This window comes from Callorhinus ursinus, unplaced genomic scaffold (genome assembly GCF_003265705.2).
Source record: "Callorhinus ursinus isolate GAN/ISIS: 27379988/994484 unplaced genomic scaffold, GSC_fseal_2.0 scaffold8, whole genome shotgun sequence".
NCBI classification, from domain to species: domain Eukaryota; kingdom Metazoa; phylum Chordata; class Mammalia; order Carnivora; family Otariidae; genus Callorhinus; species Callorhinus ursinus.
The window spans coordinates 59,859,065-59,881,760 of NW_027397070.1; the positions used below are offsets into that span (position 1 = coordinate 59,859,065).

At 40.3% G+C, this 22,696-nt stretch overlaps 1 protein-coding gene across 1 annotated transcript in view; it reads right to left on the bottom strand.

Moving 5' to 3' along the window:
• Positions 1–22,696, bottom strand: part of EFCAB11 (EF-hand calcium binding domain 11) — a 140,256-nt gene that overhangs the window by 97,843 nt on the left and 19,717 nt on the right.

Sequence of the window (22,696 nt, forward strand, 5' to 3'; positions counted from 1 at the left end):
TCAATATGTCGCAGGTATTCTTGTAGTCTGAGAAACGTTATGAGGTAAAACGCAATATGAACATATTACTGAATAAAATGCTTGTAAAATGGGATTCCTTCTCTCAGCCAGAAAAAGGGGACACAACATATTAGGTCAGTCATTAGGAGTGTAAGCCCCACGAACAATGCCACATCTGCGTTAGGCGTGAATCCGGCACTCCTACATGCCTACTAGAATTTGAAAAACTGTGTTTTACTGAATTCACATTTAAAGGAGAATACTATCCCTTAAAAAACAAATTCAAGAATCATTTAAACACAGTTCTACTGGCATAGTTTCAGAATCTATTGTGAGGTATTTTGTCTAAGTTAAATTTATAACTCCTCATTTTTCAAGCTGACCTGTTACAACTAATAGGTTTTAAAATGATGAACAGCCACAGAACCATAAAAAATATTTCACTTTCATAAAACCAAAGATCATTCTCTCTGAAATGAAGTTTCATGTTCAAAACTTTATGCATTTGAAAAAAAAATCATATACTCTTGGAAGAAATGGTCATTTTCCATGAAAGAAAATGTGAGTGGGATTCAACAGTAGCACAAGTAAAACACACACTGTCAAATAAAGGCTGTTTTGCTATTTGGCAAATACAGAGCTTGTTTCTATATAATGGGTAGGAGAGAGGGGGCGGGAAATTCCAGGTGTTTGCAAACCAAGAACACAAGGGTTTTTGTTTTGTTTTGTTTTTTTTAACTTGGCCTTGTGAAAATCTTAGCATTTAAGAAAATCAATGTTAGCGCTGAATCATGTTTAGGAAGTTATAAAGAGACAACATACAACTATAGTACCAGGGCATGTAAATAATCACGATTTATTCTCTACTTTTAAGACAATTTCTATAGAAATACAGAACTTTGAAATGCACTCTCATTAAAGAAGCATCTCAAACTGTATCTGTGTGTGCGCAATGGGACAAAAACTCAGTGGCTGATGGGGCAAAAGGCATGGCTTCAGCTGGGATCCTTTGGGGGGGTGATTCCCAGGATCACCCTCAGGTTTGGTGATGTGCTACTTTTTGCTACATCCTTTGGTCAAATTAAGTCACAAGGTCAGCTCAGATTCAGACAGCGGAGAAAAACTCCACCTCTTGATGGGGAGAGCCAAGGCACTCTGCAAAGGGGTGCGCCAACAGGGGTGGCGGGGGAAGTTATGGCCATCTTTGTAAACAACCAACCAGCACATGAATAAATGCATGTGGTCCTTCTCCCATGCAGTGTGTGTCTGAATCATAAGGTTTGGGGGATGAACAGGAGAGTTTATAACTCAATGAGTTCAATGTGAGAGATCTACTACAGTTACTATAAAGATTGCTATCCTCATACATGCACATGGGGCATGGAAACTTGCACTTCCAGGCATACAGCAATGTTCCAGATGCCCGTGAGGAGTCTAGTCCCTACCCCCAAACACCACTGACAGAGAGACGGGTCATGCGCAGGAAGAGCTGTACAGTAGTGCAAGGCAGGTGGCACGTGCTTAGTGCACAATGAGATATAGAAACTCTTGCTGAGAAGGCGCTGAGGGGACAGTCACTGAGGAATGGATGGATCAGAACGCGCAACAGAGGAGGGGACCTGACCTCATCCCAAGGAAGGGGCCAGGCGCACAGACCAGGGTGCAAAGGAGGGGACATCCCAGAAAGGAGTCACTGTGCGCACAGTGTGTGAAGGTAATAGATCATCAGGAGGGAAGCTGGAAGAACTTCTAAGGAGAGGTGGCAGAGGGTAGCCAGCCGTGAACGTGGAGTTAAGGTCTGGCCTTTAACATGTACACTTAGGCCTGGGGCCCAGACACATGCACTGAGGTGGCGGGAAGAGGGCTGATAGCAGAAAGACACTGCACTAGAAAAGGGACCGGTGACTGAATGAGTTTAGAGCAAGGGCAGAAAAGGAAAAATCAATGATGACTGTGAGCATGAAGCTAGGAAAGTCATGGAATCACTGACAGAAACAGAAGGAAAGAGCTAACTTGAGGACAAGGATAATGACTCTCCCTTTAAATATGATGAACGGAAGGTGACAACAAGCAACTCAGAACATTGCCGGCTATTTATTAACTGTGTGACTTTGGGAACATTATCTAACCTTTCTAAGCTCAGTTTTCTTATCTGTAAAATAGGAATCATAATGGTGCACAACTCATTAGGTTATTGTGAGTGTTGAACGAAATCATGGCAATGCTGGGCACTCAAAAAATGACAGGTACGTGTGCCATCATCATTATCCAGTTTATTATTTGACAAAGAGCCCAGTAACTGGGTTTTTTTGGTCACGTGAACTTAGGATTATCTGATATACCTCTTATCAGGGTTTTTTTTTTCCCTCCAGTACAACTGAGGTAATTTAAAACATTCTATTCTAATGGCAGTCCTTGTAAATTTTCCATCGCATTTGAGTCTGAGCAATTTATAACCCAGAGAAGGCTCCAATTCTATGACAAATTCATCACCACAAACCGTTAAAACTAGTATGTCAGCTGACCCATCTGGATTAGATGTGAACATTTGACAGCTATGGTTCTTTCTAAGAAGCATAACCCAGTAGGTTTAAATGGGACTTCTTTACACTGAAAAAAACTGAAAGAACATGATTTAATAATAATTTCCAACATGCTAAGGATCCGTTTGAGATGAGAGGTTGTCTGTTTGGCTCTGTTTGTTTGGGATATAAGAAGATAAGATTAAACAAAGACTATAATATCCTATAGTAATAAGGCAGATACGAGCAGTGGGGAAACAGAGAAGGTAAATCCCAAGTAAATCTGAGACTTTGACATTGGAATTATTGGTAATCCTGGGCAGCGAAACACATATTTATCATGTACATAGTAAGTGCTTAATAAACATTTGTTAAATGATGGTGAAATTCATGATGTTTGAGGACAATGATGAGTGAATTATTTGCTTTTATTCTTGCCATTAGACACTGTACTATTACTCATAGTTTTCTTTAAAGAGTAAGTAAACAGGGGGCACCTGGGTGGTTCAGTCGGTTAAGCGGCTGCCTTCTGGCTCAGGTCATGATCCCAGGGTCGGGGGATCGAGCCCTGCATTGGGCTCCCTGCTCAGTGGGGAGCCTGCTTCTCCCTCTCCCTCTGCCTGCCACTCCCCCTGTTTGTGCTCTCTCTTTCTCTGTGTCAAATAAATAAAATCTTTAAAAATAAATAAAATCTTTAAATATAAAATAAAGAGTAAGTAAACAAGGTATGGAAACAGAGAATCAAGGTATTTAAAGCTAGAAGGAGAGGAAACTTAAGTCCAGGGAGGTTAACAGATATGCCTGAATCAGTTTCCCACAATATGGGAGCTGAGCCCAAACCACTGACCAACAGCCCTGTACACCCCACCACCCCAGCATGGAGAAGACAGAGTAATGGAGAAAATCCAGCCAGTCAATTTTGTCATTTGTCTGAAGGTCTAACAAAAGGTTGAGAAATGTGGACTTCAATTATTTAAACCATAAATGTTTCCCATTATGATATTTAAGCAGTCATGACCATCTAAAATACAGATTTTTTTGGGGGGGGGCCATTAACAGAGTTACATTTTACAGTTTGGCAGTATGAGGTTTTTGATATTTTTATCAAAAGGTTTTATGACCAAATTGTCAGAAATCAGGGAATTTTATAAAAAGGGTGTACAATTCAGCTAAAGTGTTTTCATATATCCACAGCCTTAGGTCTATGAAAAGGGTTATAGCCATAGATTATATAGCTCTATTTTTGACCGTGAAAATTTATATGCTGTCCAGATCTTTATTCTATTGAAATTGAACTGGAAAAGGCCCTTAAATGAAATGATTCCTTCAAAATCTGTAAACTGTAGTAGACCTGATTGATAAAGAGATTCAAAATCCTTTTCAAGGGTGCACATGGGGAGAGCTATAAAAGGGAAAGATAAAGGTTCTCCCTTGCATGATGGACGTGCTTATTTGTGCTTCCAACCTGGGGTCAGACTGTCTGGGGCAGAGCCAATTTCTATCAGTTCATGTGATCTTTGCCAAGTCACTCAGCTGCTCTGCCCTTTAGTTTCCTCATCTGTAAAATGGGGGTAACAACAGTCAGCACCTCACAGGGCTGTTGTGAGGATCAAAGGAATTCAAGACAAGCAAAGCATTTGAAGAGGGCTCGGGCTGTAAGCACCCCCTGTGTGCTCACTATTGTTACCACTCCCTCCTGACTACTGACTCCCTTTTCTTGCTCCATCCCCCACTCTTCTTCTTCATCCACTCCTGGTCTGTGCTTTCTCTCTCTCCAGATGCCTTTCCTCCCAGAGTTTTTCAAATCCTAACTCAGTTGCTAAATAAATTCTGGAATTGCCCTGGCTGGAATCAAATCCCCTCACCTCTTTATGTTTCTATAGTAGGTACCATTTTCTGCCTTATCTTAGAGTCACTCCATGAAAGACCGTCCCTGTCTGATTTGCTCTTGTAGCCCTGAAGGTACCCTTCTTAGTGCCTTGCACATGGCACTCACTCAGCTAGCATTTGTGGAATAAATTGAGAGAGAGAGAGAGAGAGAGTTGTCATCTACTGCCTGATCAACTAGTAGCTGTTATTATCACTGTCATGAAGGAGGACAGGCTGGTCCTGGGAGGCTCAAACTATAAAGTTGAGGCAAACATCATGACTGCCTTTTGGACTAAAGCACATTTTATGAAATGTAAAGATAATTTAATTTCATGAAAACTTAGAGAATCTCTGGAACAAAGTCAACACAGAATAAAATCTCAGATTTGAAACGAAGCCAACTTGGTCAGTACCCTTGACTTGGCAGGGTGTGGTGTTCCTGTCATGTCTCCATTATCCCCAGTGAAGAGGAGGAGTAGGCCTTTCAAGATTAATACCCATTTGGCTGTGGCAAATTATTCCTGAAGTCAAAAACCTTTTATGCTCTCCTGTCTCTCTCTCTAGGATAGTCTAGACACCTCCATTAAAACATTAATCAACAGTGAGTGCCTATCAGGGGCCAGGCATAGTGTTCTCATATGTATTCACTCATGTAATCCCCCAAATGACTCTGTGATGTTGGTTCTCTAATATCCATATTTTACAGATGAGCTGACTGAGGCACAGAGAAGTTAAGCAACTTTCTCAAAGCCAGCTGGCTAGTTCAGTTCATCTTATTTCAATCCCTCTTCCTACATATATTGTCCTATATGGCAGTGCAATGGGAATCAGCGTAGAATATCTGGGATACTCAGCTGCTAGTGAAACACGAGGCTAGAGGAATTCTCTCAGGTTAAGTCTGATCTGCTCCGGCTGGGCAGGAAGGGCTAAAAGTGTGAACTGCAATGGGTTTCAGGAGTCAAAGGAGCTCAGGTTAGATCCAAGCTGGCCTCCGAGTCCTAGGGGATCCAAGCTGGTGGGCAAACCAATGGACTCCAACCTCTGCAGATGCACTCCGTGTGAGACACACTCTCTCTCTTTGCCTGCCTATTTCCATCCACCAGGTCTCATATTGGCTATCGCTTTCTCTGAAGTCAGCCTCATGCCCGCTCCCCAGCCTCCATTAAGCATCCTGTATATTCCCACAGTGCTTTGCAGTCATCTTCCAGGATTAACCATCTTGGATACTAACTACCTATCTTCCCAACTGGACTATAAGTTCCTGGAGGGCAGGGCAGTGTTTGTCTTGTTTACTTTCATATATTCCCAGTGTCTGCAATGCAGAAGATACTAACACTTATTTCCAAAACAGAAAAAGATATAAACCTGAGGACAAAAGTGCACAGAGCAGAGACACCTCCTAAAGGGACTTGGGGCAAGAAGACAGGAGTGCACATTGCACATTAAGTATAAGGTGAGAACCACACATCTGATCAGGCATCTAGGGAGGATTTGGAAACATTACCAAGAATCCACAGAGGGTCAGAATTTTAGTCACTGATTTGAAAGCTATACACTCCTGTGTCCAATGCAGTCACAAAAATATAAGTGTCTACTGAGTACCCATGTCACCTTGAGTGTTGAGAGCTTCACTTGGAAGGCATGAGATTCTGACTTTTAGTTTTTAGCTTGTGGAGAGAAGCAGGAAGAACACCTGGGAAGGAAGAACACAAGGATTTGGAAAAGTTAAACTACGATCTCTTCTTTAAAACTGACATAAGTCTACCGTCTGGGGGACAGGAAACAATCAAGAGCTACATAAGGAGAACTGGGGACACTATGGCATAGTATTATGATGTGGCAAAGGGGAAACCATAAAGGCTATTTTGTTTTAGTCACTAATGAAAGTGCACCTACTTCACATGCTCTGGATCGGGCTTGGGGGAGAAAAAGACAAATTAATCTAAGGCTACTCATTTTGTGTTGCTTCAAGCAAACAACTTTTAACAATGTTATGAACAGCTAGCAAACTAAATAGAAATGAGGTCCAAGGAATCGAAACATGAAAATTTGAAGAGAAAAAGAACTGCACAAAGCAAAACAGACCAAATACAAGGCTAACCAAACAAGAGCTAAATCAAATAAATAGGCATTGCCGTATGCCCTGGAGGACTGCCAAGGAGAGTGAATTTCAACAAAGAATGCGTCTGCCACCAGTTCGGAAAACTTCAATTCCAGAAGGTCTGAAGGAGGGCTGAAGCCACCGCAGAGCAACACGGGAGCACCGGGGTAGAGAGGCGCAGATCAGACAGTATTTCGGGCTCTGCAGACAAATACTAGATCCTTCCCCTAGCAAGACACGAGCAGGCAGCCCACTCCCTCCCCACACACCCCAACATAGCCCGTGGCCAGAAACAATTAGGGTCATAGAAATTTGCAACTTTGAGGATGGCCTTCTCTTCCCAATTTGTAGATGAAAGGGTCACTGTCAATATTTCTCGGCCCAAATCCTAGGATGCAAAGTGTTGAGATGAAGCGAGCCCATGCAGCCCAAGTGAAGGCACTGGCAATCACCCGTGACCTTGGACCCTAAAGACAGAGTCCTGGACTTTGGGGCTGAAATCAAGGTAGATCAAGGAAGTCTCATGCCCTGGGTTGGAGCTCAGCTCTGGCCTGGCGTAGTCAGCAGTCATCCTAGGAGTAACAACCATCACCACCACTACCACAGTCCCTCTGCCTGAGCATTCATATTGTGCCAGGCACAGAGCTAGGCGCTTTGCATGAATTAACCCTCTCCACAACCCCTTATTATCCCAATTTGATAGCTGCTCACTTTACAGATAAAGGAAACAAGGTAAACTGAGCTATTTCTCAATGGCCTCCCAGCCAATAAGCAAAGGAGCAGTTATTCCAAACATGCTCTCTTAACCAACAGACTTGGCCAGAAATGCAATAAAAGAAGGCAGATAATCAGCAAACACTTACTAATTGTTGGCATGGTATGTACTATGCGAGGTGAGACTGGGACAAAAAATAAGGAAGACCAAGCAGAATTCCTTCTACTTACTCTGTAAAAAAAAAAAATCTTGAACTTTATTAGTCTTTAAAGAAAGAAGCCCCCCTACTCTTTAAAATCTACTGTAATCTATCCAGCAAATATTCAGGTTATTCAAATCTGTAAGGAGACCAACAAAACAAAACAAAAGGAGAGTTGATAATATATAGCTGGGGGCAGTTTTTGGTTGGCATTACCCAAAATGCAGACTTATTTAGTTCCAAGCACTGGGAGGCCTGAGAGTCTGAAGCTCCTTAAGATTTCCCGACCATAACATTGCTTTTTTGCTCAGATTTCTCTATTGCTCTCTTGATTGAAATTTCTGTACATTAATATGTGCTTTTTTTCCCTACATGACCTATTTTCCAATGGGACTGAGGGGGAAAATCGCAAATGCGTATTTAAAGCCACAAGAATATTTAAATTCTCCCTATTTTTGTCATACATTTTTAGTACTTTCTATCTGAGATGAAAGATAAAAACTTGTGTGCATGATTAATTGTAATGATGAAAGAATGCGAGGCAGTTGCTTAAGAAACAAGAACAACAAAGGGATAAACTACTGCAGGCATCACCAGGACTGGAATGACACTGCTCTGTGTACTTGATTTCCATGGCAACTAGCAATGGGAAGATGAATGTTTCATAGTCACTCCGCTCTGCAGTACACGTCTATAAATCAAACTTGCATAAAGAGCACAAGATTTCTGCTGTGGGCTGTACTCAGAGCTGGTTTATTTTCCTGTTACTGTGTAAGTATGGAAAAGAAGCATAAAACAATGAGGTCATTTTTAGTGGGGAACAAACTCCGAATTACTAATACACCTGCAGCACAGGATGTCATTCCTCTAGCAAGAGATGAGAGGCAGGCGAGGCAGGCGAGGAAGTGGGGGGGACTGAGAACCCCGCCTGCTTCAGTAGGGGTAACAGACACAGGCATTCGTGTGCTCTGAGAACTGCGAGCTGCGTGCCTCCCTGTCCCTCCCCTTAGTTCTGCTCCGAAACATATGTGGGAGCATCTTCATTAACTGCCTTGGACACAAAGTTTTCACTCTGATAATTGGGCAGAAACGATGCTCTGGGTTTAGTATGAAAGTTTAGGGAGGCTGAACAAAGACACATTTGTTTTTATTTACATTTAAAATGGCTCCTCGTTGTAGAACTTAGGGCAGAAAAATAATGCGCTGGCGTTGAATTGGGAGTCAGGAGACCTGAGTTTTGATCCAGATCTGTGTAACCTTGGGGAAGCTATTAAGTTCATTGACCTCCATTTTTTTAGCTAGGAGAGAGATGGTGTATGTGATTTCTGAAGTCTCTACCACCATCTGAGGCCACGATTCTGTAATCTCTGAATCTCAAAGGTCCAAATCAATGAGATCTAACCAAACATGTTAACTGTGCCATTCCTAAAAAATACGTAACTTACCAGACTAGCCATACTATTAACACTGTTTTATGATTTTACCATCACAGTGAGGCCTCTGCCAATCTGTGTCAATCTTCTAAACACAGAACACGCTGGGGAAAATGTAACAAATTTCATTATCAGAGTCTTAAAAAGTTTTAAAAAATGCACAACCTTATACCTGATTTTTATTAACATTATAAAGAACACTTAAATTTCCATAATCTTCCTGTTACATGGATAAGTTCCTGCCAAGCGGGAAGCACCCTGCTCCTTGGAGTCTGCAGCTCTCCGCGAAGGTTTGAGGCTCTTCTGGGGTTCTTCTTTGGAACAGTAACGCTCAGTAAGAGTTTGTGAAACTAATAAATGAATGGATAAACTAACTCCAAGGAACAACTTTGCTATATCTTTTAGCAATCTTGTATTGCCTTCCCCAGTCTTCAGTGTTTAGGCAGATTTCGACCAGCAGACAAATATCACCAGGGTAGAGAGGCAAATACCTGAAAGCCAGGTCAACTATCTGAATGTCTCTTCTGTAAGGCTGTGAGTCTACAAAATCCCTGTGGAGCTTCACAATCTAGAATTACCTTCTCACCAGTGGAGCATGAAGTATTACCAGACACAAAGAGGACCTCCCATTCTCAGGCCTGGCTAAGTCCGGCGGCAGAGCAGCGGCTCCAGAGGGCTGAGTCCCAGCCTCTGCCTCCAATGAGGGCAGAGCAGGGAAACAACACGCAAGTGGCACTCATTATCTCATTTAATGCTTATGCCAACTCTGGGGAAAAGAGGTTATTATCCCTGTTTTACAAGTTGGGAAAGCTGAGCTGTAAAGAATTTATGTAAGTGACTATAGGGTGATAGTTATGAAATGTGTAGCAAAATTCAAAACCTGCTCTCCCTGACCCCAAGGCCTCTCTGTGCTTCTGATGCATCTCGGGACACATTTGGGCAACAGATTATTGCTCTACTGGACTTCTTTGGCGCTAAAAAAACAGGGGTTAAAAAGAGTTAAACAAACAAACCTAGCCCTAAAAAGCACACTAGTAGTAAAAAATAGTAGTAATCAGGGGCCCCTGGGTGGCTCAGCTAGTTAAGCATCTGACTCTTGGCTTCGGCTTAGGTCATGATCTCAGGGTCCTGGGATCGAACCTTGGGTCAGGCTCCGTGCTCAGTGCAGAGTCTGCTTCTCCCTCTCCCTCTGCTTCTCCCCGTCCCCCCCCCGCCCCCCTCACACTTTCTCTCTCTTAAATAAAATCTTAAAAAAAAATAGTAGTAATCAGTATTTCTTAAATCTAAATTCAGATCATAAATAGAACCAGGTATACCACTCCAGCATACATTATCACCCATACTTCAATACAGGCTAAAGGCTATTTCCAGGATGGAGCCAGATGTCACACAACCATGTAATTTCCAATATGTGAACACTATGAGAGTCAATGACATCTCTACAGGAGTTTACTAGAAATGTATTCTGCTGCCTAGCAAAGGGATTTGGTTTGGTTCTTAAACTGAGAAGATGTAATAATTTGGGCATATATTTTTGATACTAATTTTTCAAAACCTAATAAAATAACACTTATTAAGGAAGGCTCCAACTTAGCTCCTCTTTCCAATTAGTTTCTTATCAGAGTTTTTAGCACCACCAACTGGTTAAAGAGATCTACTACAAGTTTGTTTGGCTCTCAACTTGCTTTGTTCATTAAGAGAGGATCATACATTTATTTCACATTTAATTTGTGGTAAAAGAATTTACTTCAGCTACTAAATAAAATTAGAAATGCCTTTCCTTGTCAGTCAAATAAATAGTAATCCACTTTGGCTTGTTCACATAAGAAGAACGTATATTTTGTTTAGTAAGTCATTAGAGAAAACGAAATCTACCCACTAAAACTAATTTGATTTATTATACCATAAGCTCGCCCTCAAAAAACAAAGACTAAGAACTACAATGAAAATTAGAAACTAAAATAGAGAGGAAACTAAATGGTACTGAATACTACACTGGCCTATAGTGTTTATATCAAACATTAATTTAATTGGGAATAAAAATGATTGAGGAGGTAATTTCACTTTTAAAAACTTTGGCGTTTTCCACCAAGATTCCTGACTCACAGATGGATGCTGCCATCTGACAAGTAAATATATTCCACCATTTATCTTTCCTTCCTGTTTAACTGAACCCCATCTAGCAGTGGGTGCCAGTATATACACAGCACAACTGGGCCCTGACGGTTCAAATCTGATCTCTGTACAATGAATCAGTGAAAAGAAATATCCCTGAAGAACTAAGTCTGATGATTTCCCCCAAACAACCAATTTGTGAATGTAAGTTGTCCATGAAAAGAATATCCAGCCACTTATTGTCATGACCAACCTGTAACCTACAGAATGAATGGCACCAACATTGTAACAAATTTGGCCACTGCAGAAAATTTCTACTACTCTACTAGGCAACGTACAAGAGAGAAAGAAAAAGAAGGTTCCATTCAATTAAATGAATTGGACTCTGATGGCAGAGTTCCATTAAAAGCTTTCTGATAAGAGTTTAAAACTCCTGTAATAATTTTCTGATGATAGCAGTTTAAATCTCTATATGAATGTGTGGTCAAGTTCATATTTTTTAAGCCCTTTGCATCTAAATCTGCACTTGAAAGCCCTGTAAGGAAGACAATCTGTGATAGTTCCAGATAAAATTAAGGACCAGCAGATGCTCTACCCAATTTAACACATAATTTGAAGGTGCAAACTTTAATCAACCTCATTCTATTCCTTTGCTTTTGTTTGCTCATTCATTCATTCATATATCCATTGAACACTCTCTCCATCAAACACAGTTAGGTTTCTGCAAAAAGGGAATAAGAGTGTGCCTCTTCTACTGCCCTCTCCTCTCCTTGGGTTGAGCCTCGGATATGCCATCTCCAAGGCAGAGATTTCTATTTAAAGTCATGAATGGATTACAAGAAACCCTAAAAATAATATTGACTTGGGTTGAGAAATGCATTTTGTAACTTTTTTGTTTCCACACAGGTGGAATAATACTTAATGCTAAATGTGTTCAGACGTTTTATTTTAACTGTAAATTCAGTCTACTCTACCATTATTAGGCAGTGGTATTCTTAAATCAAAAGATACAATTTTTAAGTATAAGAAAGACACATGACTGTTAACAAGTACCAGCAATGTGACTGTCATCAAATAAAATATTTTTATTGTTTGTTGATTTCCTATGTCCGTTTTCTTCTTTAACCAAAGGATAAAATAATTGAGAATTAGGTCCACTGTGGCTTGAAATTAGCGATAAAAGAGCTCAGCCGTACCTGTAGAATGGGTATGAGTAACAGCTGATGTGTAGGATCACTGCACGGATTCAGTAAGGTTACACTAGCAGGTGCTGAATGAATGGAAGCTGCCTCACTGGCACTGGAATGATACAATGCCAGGAAAGCTGGGGGGGTGGGGAGGGAGGAGTGAGCATCAAGGACAGGGTTCCCTGGTGGGGTGCTCAACACCTGGAAAAGGGGACAAGAATGAAACCTGAGAAAAAGAATGGGGGGCTACCTGGAGGGACTTAGGTCAGGGAAGCAGCTTTCTAGGCTGGGGGATTAGAGTATGTCTGTAGACAGTGGTTTAAGTTATAAACAGGAGAGGAAATTGCTGATGAAGAAAGGTCTTACGTTAGAAAACAGGGAGGGGATGAGATCAGAACAAAGGAGAGGAATTAGAAAAAAAAGAGACCCTGTTCCTTACAACTAGAATTGAAAGAAAATTAAGAACTTTGGGGGTGAGGAGGAGGCAGTAAAGAAAACACAGGCAGAGGCCAGGACCCCCTCCGTGAAGCAGAAGGCAAGCTCACCTGCAGTGCAGAATAGAGGGAAAGGTTTGGTACAATGACAGAGAGCAAGTCGATCTGATCATGTGCGACAATGCTAAAGAACTGGCTTGGGGTGTGATGCCGAGACTTCTGAGGCCCCTCAGAGGCATGCAGGCCATGGGTACAGGAGGACATGCTGATGGCACTCATGTCAACAATTTGCTATCCCTGAAATAGGAAATCAAAGATAGAAGAGATAAAGTTCTCCTGGATGGCAATAAGGGTATGATGTGACTTGAGTGGCAGCTATCCCAAACCTGAGCAAGGAAAGGAAAGCCTTCTAGAATTACACAGGACCAGGGCTGGGGAAATGTACAGAAGATGGATTCAAGTAGTCCAAACACTTTGGTCAAGTAGACAGCAGTTCCTGCCTGAACGGAGAATGTGGTCCCGTTCTGGGATAGGCAGTCAGAGGATCAAAGCAGGCGGCAGGGGATCTAAGCAATGGGATCCAAGAAGGTGGACACAGAGTTCACGGAGCTCTCAGACATTACACTTGATGGGAGAGGGACATTTTTGTGGTATGTGTGTTTTGGGAAGGAGGCAGACGCATTGCAGAAAGGTGGCAAATAGCTTGTTCTAGATCACAGACTGGCAAGGAATTAGGATATAATTCCAAAGGCCAAAGGCAAGATGCATAACACATGGGTTCTTATCAAAATAACCTGAACTGGGATGCCTGCTATATAGTCTCGTGTGATAAAATGCTACATCAACTTCCTTTTCTACATTTTTATAAACAGTTCCTTTTGTATATAGTACAGATAACCAAATGAAGTCTCAAGTATAACAATCTAAACCAAACCAATTCATAGGAAGAGAGAACAACTAATTACACAATTGGTTTCCCAAGAACATTTCGGGGCAGAGCAAATGTGCCTTGCTTCCTCATGTTTACACTCAGGTATTGTGGGGATGAAAGGCGTGGTTCCTGCCCTCAGGATGCTTATACTGCTAAAAGAAGTGAGAAGGGAATAGAACAGTGATTAAGAGCACAAGCTTGGGAGTCAACCTGTCTGAGTTTGAGTCTTGGATCCATTACTCACCAGCCAGGGACCTTGAGCAAATCCTGTGACCTCTCCAAACTTTTTCCTCCTCTGTAAAATTCGGATAGACAGGGCCTAACCCATGACGATCCTGTGAGGATCCATTCAACACGGTGCCTGGTACAGAGTAAATACTCAGTAAATGCTAGTTGCCAGTGTTCTCGTGCTTACTATTATTAGATGCCTTAATGTGGCAAGTGCTATAGGAGTTCTAAGGAAGAGGAAAGAAATTTTCTGGGCTAGAGAGATCAGGGAAGGCTACATAGAAGAGAGAGTTCAGCTAAGCTCTAAGGAGAGTTCAGCTAAGCTCAATGCCATTTAGGTGTGTGGATGGGGGAGTTGGAGAAGAGAGGGCAATGAACCTGGCATGAGCAAAAATACTAGAAATGACAGGATCAGTATATGGCAGGCAGCTCAGAATGGTGGAGTAGAATTTCTGACGTGGAAAATGCTGAGAGGGCGCCTGGGTGGCTCAGTCGTTAAGCGTCTGCCTTCGGCTCAGGTCATGATCCCAGGGTCCTGGGATCGAGCCCCGCATCGGGCTCCCTGCTCCGCGGGAAGCCTGCTTCTCCCTCTCCCACTCCCCCTGCTTGTGTTCCTGCTCTTGCTGTGTCTCTCTGTCAAATAAATAAATAAAATCTTTAAAAAAAAAAAAAAAAAAAAAAGAAAATGCTGAGAGACATGCTAAAAAGGCACACGAGGTCTCTCTGTGTGTAGGGGCCTTGCATGTCAGACCAAGGAATGTAGGGGCTATCTGGTAGGCAATGAAAAACTATTAAAGTCAAGAAGGACAATTAAAAAGTAATGCTAAAAAAAAAAAAAAAGCAATGCTAATTTCCCTCATCCAAAATGTAACTGGAAGGGTAGGCTAGTGATTTTCAAACTTTAATGTGCACATCTACCATCCAGGGATATTAAAGTGAACACGTTTGACTCCGTACGTTTGGAGGGGGGCCTGAGATTAGGCACTGTTAATAAGCTCCCTGGTGCTGATGCTGTTGGTCACTGGAACAGTCTTTAAATGGCAAGTGTATATGTATTCAAGGTAGCCTGATGGAGGAGAATGACTGGGTAGGAGGATAGGTAGACAAGATGGCTAGACATGAGCTAGCAAACTCATTATGGGTCATTATGTCACTGAGATAAAAACACAGTACGGGAAATTTTTGATTCTGATTTTTAGGATCTATGTAAGGAGGACAACCAAAACTCCTAAGTGTAACTCCTAATTCTGAGCCTATTTTTTTCCACATCTTAAAATAATGTTAATTTAAATCTCATATAAAATGTAAATTTATTTTGTTAAGTATGAGCTTTTCTTATTTTATGAGTACAACACACAATATTATCAAGATTATTTTACCCAGGAGTTAGCTATCTACGACAAAAGAAAAATGTAAGAAACTGATTCCTTTTTCTATAAAGGAAAACGGCATGAATACATTCATGATGTGTGGCTATTAATAACTTCGGGGATGACTGAAAGGGTTACCAACATTTGGTCATAAGAAAGAAACCGTGGCAGCAGTATCTTATGTGACAGTTGGATTAAAGAAAAATAGCCCTCATGCTATTACAGCAAGAACAGCGTAGTCAACCATATATGTAGATGAGGAATTGGATACGTTGGCCATAACACTTGTTATACTGACATCTCAAAAACTAAACCCAGGGTTGGATAGCTGTCAAAGCCAGTAATTTCCTCTTGAGAGCAGTCTTTGTCACACTGACAGACCACATCTGTATTCATGCGGTGCTGGGTTCTGAATAATATCTGTGATACACAGAAAAAGTAAAGAAGACCGCCATGCCACCCTCCATGATAGATAATCCCACCAGCGAGTTCTGGAACTAGAAGAAGACTGCCAGCTCATATAACACAACAGCCTCATTTCTGAGATGAGGAGAGTGCAGGCCACAGAGGCTCACTGATTTGTGGGAAGACAGGTAAGTGGCGGAGCTGGGACTGGAACTCAGGTCTCCTGCTTCCCAGCCCTGGGGCTTACTGCTCCACGTGACCTGCACAGGGCGCCGGGCAGCATTTAGAGAGTAAAACAAAACATACATAATAGAAAGCCTGTTGGCTACAAAAGCCATTCATTTACATAAAATGGAGTCATCTATTCAACACGTACAAAACTGTGCTGTTCTGTCGCGAGTATGATGTCGAATAGTTTGCTGTGCCTGCTCTCATACTGGATTATGTGTATACACATAACTATGAATAAGTATAAAGAAGAAAGATACTTATGACAGATTAGGAGTTTAAAGCAGAAGGTGAAGACAATTTCCTTTTGAGGGTAGCAAGGTGGTGGGTAGGGTGTAGGGTAGGGACAGCTGTCGGGATAAGAAAGGTCTTAACAGCTGGGCCTTGAAGGTGAGTAGAATTTGCATCTAGACGGGTTTTACATAAAACAGGACTACAAAATTTGGGCATCCTAAATGTAAAAGAGATGAAATGTTCCTTCCAATCAAGTAATATATCCTTGATAATATTAACAAGTGAGCTGAACTGAAGAAACCAAAATAACACATTCTATTTGAAAATCTACATAATGAGGTCATCACTCTTCTTTACTTGTTTTCCGTCCAGTTGCTGAGCTTCAACTCCTACGTCACCAATTCTAAAGTTTATATTGGTAAAAGGACAATCTTCAAATGCAAAGTATAATTTTCATCCACAGTACAAAATCAATTAAAAACCCTCTGAAAAACTGGCATTTTCTTAAAACGATTAGCATATATTTCTATAGCTGGATTTTTAAAGTACAGTTTTATTCAATATGTTATATGTGAAATCCCCAAAGAAATAAAATTCTGAGGTCAGCTTGAACAGCTTACACACATTGATACTGCCCATTCAGGAACCACATGAAAGAGGATAATCAGAAAAGGAAATCTCTGACAATACAATTTTGGAAACAAAAAAGTGAAATAAGAACTAAGGCATTTCCATAGCGAAAAAGATACAAAAATCTGTAAGATGAAAATTGAAAATTCAAGAAGTCTATTTCTTTGGCCTTCATACTTACACAACCAGGTATAGCTTGTAACAGCTATCTGCATATGATTACACAGAGATATGACTTCTAGGCTTTTTAAAAAAAAAAACTTTTCTATACACAGAAGCATGTAGATAATTCTGGATCAATAATCATATTCATCACATTCATCACAGTAGGTACTCACTATAGTAGCTGTGCTCTTCTTGAGGTCACGTGACTACATTTATAAGAGAACCATTCTGATGCACAAAATAATGACTGGGAAATCTTTTCTTGTCTGAGAAAATGATGTGCAACAAGTGGGCTACCGGTAGAAAGGAATTACAGAAAGCTAAAGAACACAGTGAGGAATATTACTTCAAAAGAGATGAGAACAAATTGAAAAATAAGTGCTATCTTTTTTAAAAAACAGATTCTATTTATTTATTTGAGAGAGAAAGAAAGAGGAGGGGCAGAGGAAGAAGGAGAGAGAATCCTGAGCAGACTCCACACTGAGCGCGGAGCTCAACACGGGGCTCAATCTCACAGTCCTGAGATCATGACCTGAGCCGAAACCAAGAGTTGGATGCTTAACCAACTGAGCCACCCAGGCACCCTGAAAAGTAAATGCTATCTTAAATCACTTTCCTTTAGGCCCCTTGGGTCTGTAAGATTCTCTTCCAGTCAGCATAACAGAAGAGTCTGTTAGTTCATTCCACCCAAGCTGATGACAACCCTTCCCTCTATAATGGCCGTGACATGAGACATATATGATCTTTCTGCCAAGAAAATATCCATCACTCCCTAAACCCCTACCCCCACTGAAACCCTGACATTGAAAACATATTCATCAACAAGTCATGATGCTCTTATCGTCAACCAATTTTTAATATCCAGAAGAGGAGAGTTAAGAGGCTCTTTGTTTTTTGACCTTCCCCACATAATATGAAGAGTGAGATTCTTACACCAAAAATATCAGATCTAACTTTAAATGTCTCTAGTCCTGATTAGAGAGCATTTTGGTGCCTCGATATTTCCACATTACATTAGTATCTGGCAATCTGCCTGCATATTCAGAACCTCAGACAGTGGGTCAGGGAGTGGGCCTTATGCACATCCACATTTCATTTCATGGCTGGAAAGCAGAAGCTTCCCAGAGCTTTTTGCCAATTGACAGGTGGTGGGAAAGTGCAAATCTCAGCGCTTACAATGAGATGGAGAAAGCTCCTAGGCATGGAGAAGTAAATATACCCACGCAGAGAAAAAGGCCTGCCAGAAATACCACAGGGTGCTAATGGCGGGCAAAGTCAGGAAAGAACATGAAGCCAGCTCCTTGATAACAGCTGATGTTAAACTGTGAATCACAAGCAACCCCAAAATAAAGCAAAGAGAGGCCATCAGAGATTAATGCATGAAAACCACGTACAAAAAGAGAAAAATGGAAGGCAAAGCCACATGTGGTTATAAAGCTCCTGATTGCATTTTAAAGTACTTTTTCCTAGTTTAGAAGAAGTAAATTAAACCATAAAAAAACCCTGAAAGTGAGAATTTCACTGTCACTGGACATTCAGAGTAAGTCACAATGAACCAACAATTGTTTATTAAGTAAGTACAACGCATAGGGCACCAAGCTGGGGACAGTGGAAGTTGCGAATAAGCTCATAAACTCAAAGAGCTTGTGTTGTGTATCTTATGAAGATAATCCTAAACACTGCATTTTTGTTTATAAAGTGAAAAAAAATACAACCGTACATACTACCAAACTTAAGCAAAAGGAGACAAGACTGTTCAATGTAAAGAAAAAGAAAATTTTATCATGCAGGACCTTGAAAGGTAGGTCTAATCTGGGCAGGTAGGAAGTAGAGAAAGGCACTACCAGCAGGAGAAACAGAGAATGAAGTTTAAATACACATCACATGTTCAAAGGAACAAAGCATTATGCCAAGGGAAACACAAGAATTTGGGGCTAATGAAAGATGAGTGTGAAAAAGAACCCGATGTTGGAGAGCCTTTTAACCTTACCTGTTAGAGGCCCTGAGGATTTCTGAATGTTTAAAAAAAACAACTATAAAATTTTCTATAAGTTCCACTAGTATTGAAGAAGAAAGTTATTTTTTAACCTTTTAGTGCTAGAAACAGCTGATTATCTCACATTCATTCTATTGTACAAACAGTACTATTCAGTTCTCAAACCTCTGGAACTTCTGCCACTTGCAGTGGGTAGGAAAAAAAAAAGATCTTCAGAAAAAGGATTCCCTAAGAACTTCTGAATAATGAAACATCACCTCTGATATGGCCTCAGTAATTTTAGTACACAAATCATAATTATCAGCTCTAAGTAGAAAGCAAAGTTTCAAATACTGAAAGGAATCTCAAATTCTGAACCCACGTGTTAAACATTTTAGGATATTTTTAGAGGTAAATAAACTAGTACCAATTTCTTTGTTTTTTGCATAACATATCATCTCTTGGTTTAAGAAAGTAACTCTGTTCTTCGAAACCCTTCCCTTGGTAGAAAACTTGTTTTCCTTAATTTATATGAAAAAGGCTATAATTAGCAGCCCCCAAGCAATCACTCATTAAAAATCTCAAAACCATTGTTTCCCCTAATAAGGCAAACACCTCTATAAAACAAGAGTTGTAAGTAAATATAGAAAGGTTTAGGGAAAATACTATAAAATAATATAGCAAAATAACAAAAGGAAATTAAACATCAGCATATATAGCTCAAGAAAGAAATGTAAAAGAGAAAGAAAACCATAGAAGGAGAAAAAGAAAAGCCGCACTGGACACAGTACAGAGAATAGACTTTGCTGAAAGTATGTGAAGAGACATGGTGAGCAAAACAAGCCAATGAAATAGAAACTAATAGACAATTTAAAAGGACTTTCAACATAAGCATAATCAGCATTCTCAAAGAAAAGGAAAGTGACTCAAAAATGTTAATGTCCAATTCACTATAAATTTTGATTCAAGGACAATGGCCCATGTGAACATTTTGAAATGTGAAAGACACCAGGGAATACAGTTATGATCCCTACTAGAAGACAGACTTCAGCTAAACAGAAACTATGGCACAAGGTCTGGAAGTGGGTTTTGAATCCACATAACTGTAGAACTAAAACGAAAGAGATTGTGGTTGCCAATCATAAATGTTATACTATATATACACACTAGAAATGTAGTGTTATAAAGCCTGACAATATATATTTTTTAAAATCATACAGCCTTTATTCATGATAAAATCAATAATGCAAACATTCCCAGAGTAGTTAGGCAGCAATTCACAAACCTCCCCAAAAATATCTCATTTAGCTCTTGCGATGCTTTAGTGAATGATCCGTCAACTTATAAGCAAAATGATTCTTTGACGTCTTATGCCTCAAGTCTGTCTTTCTGAATTGGTTGTTTTGGTTGTTTGGTTGGTTTTATTGTTGTGATTGGTTGGTATGGCTTAAAAAAACTAAGGTGTAATATGGACAACTACTTCCGAAAGATACCACTCTTGATCTTTATTAGTTTCTTTAGGAAGAATATGGCAGTCAGTGAATTAAAGGTAATGAAAACTTCAGTCATTCACACCAAAGATGACTGTCTAATTAGGATTCTCCCCCTCTAGTGGTCTTCTTCTAGTGTCCTTGGATATCAGCCTTCTTCTGGGTAACTGTGGACCTAGGAAATGAACTCCATTCCCAATGGTCAATTAAGTGAAATGCTACCCCAGCTGTGCAAAAAGTGAGTGTCTAACCTAAGAAACATCATGTAATTTTGTATCCCTAACAGCCTTAGCAGCTGATTTTTTCCTTATTCTTGAAAATTGCTGGAACCACTGAAACAGAGTTGTGTGGAAGACAAACATCTCTGTGTTTTTGGCCTACTTCAATCTACACTTAGAGGAACTATTTTTCTCTCCTTATTTGGTTTCACAACTTCATTTAATACTTGTTATGCATCATTAATTCCGGTCTAGGGATTGTGATGCTAAAAATAATAAAAATGAGTGTTTAAAATGGGCACGTTCAAATAACTAAAATGCCTTCTTTGGCTGTGGTCTCCAATCTGTTTCAATCCATAATCCTAGGGAGTGTAAGATTTGTGGGCCTTTCATATGTTTATTTACAGGTTATATGCACACATGCTGCTATATTAATATAGTATATACATTATAAGGCATAATATAGAAATTCTAAAGAATTAAAGATAAAAATTTATTAACGGCAATGATTTTTGCTGTCACTAGAAATTATTAATAATAACAAAAATAATGTGATTTAATATACTTTATAATTTCCAAACATCTCAATTTAATCCTTTGTGATTGAGCAATTTGTTTCAATACTTGGTTTTAATGGCTGTCAAAGATACCTCTTGAAGATATGTGGACCTAAGTGGGAAAGGGCCTCATGACACTGAGTCTCTTGATTTATAATTCCATCCTCCAATAAGGAAAAGGTTCAGGGGTGTTTTAAGGGTTTTTAAAAATTATTATTTTATTGTTATTGCTTCCCTGCTCAGCAGGGAGTCTGCTTCTCCCTCTGACCCTCCCCCCTCTCATGTGCTCTCTCTCTCTCATTCTCGCTCTCTCAAATAAATATTTTATTGTTATTGCTAACTGAAATTCAGCTAGTATATGTCTATCTCTCCTGATATTAGTTGCTCTTGAAAGCTTATTAAAGTTATTGAATTTTTATATCTTTAGGAATTGTGTTCTAAAACCACTGAAACTTTGTAAGATTTTTTTCCCACTGGGTTAGGACATTCCACTCTCAACTTATTGAACATGCAGATGTGAAGGGTTTTAATAAGTGTCACACATCACTTTTTAAAATAGAATCACATTTCCAAACATTCATTTTCAAAAATGCTCTCCTGGAAGCACAGATTTCTTTTCAGAAGTAGTTTCTCACACATTCTTAAAACACTGCTTCTATAGGAAAGGGCTGTATTTAAGTGTATGTTTCAAAAATACACTTGAACTATGAGGTTACACCCACTGAAACTGTTTAACACATAAAGGTCAGCAAACATGGACACTTGTCTTTTGTTAAAAGAAAAATGCAGTAACAATTCTCTATTCTTTCCTTCCATGAGGAAGAAATACATTGACGCTCATTACTCATCTCATCACCAAGTGTATACAAAGATGCTACCATATTTCAAAGGTTTTGCTGTTCTAGAATCAACTAAGTAACAGCATCCTATGGCATTCTGTCTACTTCTGGCTTTAACTCCTTTGCTCTTCTTCAGCAGTGTGCTCGGTTAACTTGCTTATGAATGTTGCAGGAAAAGAACTTCGAAAAGGTCACTGTCAATGACAGAGCAACTCCTTATTTCAAATAACCTGCTTTACAATTTCTATGGAGCAGGGATGGCTTCCAGCCAGATTTCATGAAGTTATTTTTATCCCAATGGGAACATCTTCCCTATGTTCCTAGCATCCGCTCTCTCCTTCTTCCTCTCTATCAGAAACTCAGAGGACACATGACTACCCAGAGCAAAGAGGACATTTCGCAGTCTCTTCCCCCTTACAGCTACCCAGCAACTTGAAACTAGGTTTGGATCACCAGGATGGAAGTAGAAACAATGAACAGCCTTAAGAGGAAGGGAATCTCTTCTGTTCCCTTCTCTGACCTAGATGGAATCCAGATGTGATCACTGAAATCTAAGCAGCCACCTTGCAGCAAGAGGGAGATACCTGGTGTTGAGGCAGCCAGAACAGTAAGAGGAAAGGAATCTGGGTCTTTCATGACCATGTTGCCCTCAAGTCAGCCCCAGACTGCTTGTGTTCGTGTGGGAGAAATACAGTGCTGTCGTTTTTGAGTTTTGTGATTCTGGGTTTTCTGGTTCTTATCGCAATAAGGACCACTAACGGATATACCTGGGAACAGCTGAGGAAGAGCGCACACAAAGACTCAGAGAAGACTCAGCTCTGCTGTCTTATCACATCAGCACGTGCTTGCGC